This window comes from Lactuca serriola, chromosome 8 (assembly GCF_051521515.1).
Source record: "Lactuca serriola cultivar US96UC23 chromosome 8, Lser_US96UC23_V15, whole genome shotgun sequence".
Classification (NCBI taxonomy): domain Eukaryota; kingdom Viridiplantae; phylum Streptophyta; class Magnoliopsida; order Asterales; family Asteraceae; genus Lactuca; species Lactuca serriola.
In genome coordinates this window covers 32800973-32802420 of record NC_136415.1, presented here as the reverse complement: position 1 = coordinate 32802420, position 1448 = coordinate 32800973, and the positions used below count along the sequence as shown (strand labels likewise).

Genomic DNA, 1448 nt, shown 5'->3' with positions numbered 1-1448 from the left:
TTGGCGGATCAAAGAAACTCAACCCAAACACGTTTAACTTCGTGTCATGTCGCTCTAGATGTAGAGAATTGCCACCTATATCCAACTAGCTCCATCCACTCAAATAGAAAATTGGGGATTTATATTGATGTTTCGTGGAACTTGTATTGAAATATATTTGAATATGAATCAGGTCTCCATGTGAACCCAAATATTTACAATTGACTTTGTTAGAATATGTACATTTATATAAACGAAACAAGAATGCTAAATATATCATTAATTATTTGACAGTTTTTGAAGATGAGATTAGAGGGTATGGCTTTTTTCTTGACTGTTCTTTTTGCATTTACCCTCATTTCTTCTACGATAACAGTTGAAGCACAACGATTAGGAGTAGTGTCAAAAATACCACCATCACCAGGGAATTCTGGTTTGAGGGGTGGCTGCTGGAGTTGTTGGGGTCACAAAGTAGTCGACAAGAAAAAAGGTAGTTCTAGTTAATGGTATGTAAAGCAATAATTTGTTGAAAATAGCTACAAAAACATCACCCTTCTTGCCCACTTAATTTTTCCTTTGAAGAAATATGATCATGAAATCTTGATTCTGTTCTTATGTTTGCTCATCTTTCTTATTTGTTAAAAAGCAGGGACAACATCAGTAGCTGCAGCATCACCACATCAAGCTATCCACAAGAAGGTAGGTTGAGATAATGAAGTCATGCATGGTAATGATGGTGTGTGGGATACAGCAAGAGAATGCGTCCTCTACAAATAATATCTATTTATCTCGAAATTTGAATACATTACTTTGAATACTTAAGTTTCAATTTTTAATTAATTTTTATTTTCAAGTTGCAAAAACACATCTTAAGGAAGATCTTGTTTTACATGAAAATCTATTTAAAAGAGCCAATCATAGGATTCGGTCTCACTAACATCGAATTATCAAACTTATTAGCAAAAAAAGTGCCCGTTAGCTTTTTCTCCAATTAATGAGACCATGAAAAAAGCTAGAATTTTCATCACCTTTCAGACTAAATCCAAAGTTTCCATCCGGCTAAACCCTAAAAATGTTGTTTCTAAAAGGTTGCTAGATGCTCGTTTTGTTGTAGTAGAGCTTAGGCATACGAGTTACTAATTGACTTGTTAATGACCAACGAGCCAAAAGACTTGTTGAATGTGGAGCATGGGAATGAGCATTCTTCTCCCTCTCTCATTGGCTACTCTGATGCCGACTGCCGATTGTGCTCGTTGCACCGAAACAAAGACGATCAACCTGTGACAATTGGGAAATTCCTGTCACCAAATATTGGCATCGACAGATAATGATAATAGAAAGTTTTATATTTCAAGAAAAATACGATAATAATAATGATAATGATAGAGTAAAAAACGAGTGATCAAAAAGTTACACCACTTTTTATAATGATCAATGTATTTGGAAAGTACACAACGGAGCGGCCTCAA

General features: G+C 34.9%; 1 long non-coding RNA gene across 1 annotated transcript; it reads left to right on the top strand.

The window, feature by feature from the left end:
* The first annotated feature begins 282 nt into the window (after positions 1-282).
* LOC145070930 (uncharacterized) lies at positions 283-842 on the top strand. Its single transcript, XR_013690149.1, has 2 exons — positions 283-469; positions 629-842. It is a non-coding gene; the product is annotated as an uncharacterized LOC145070930 (long non-coding RNA).
* The last annotated feature ends 606 nt before the right edge of the window (positions 843-1448 follow it).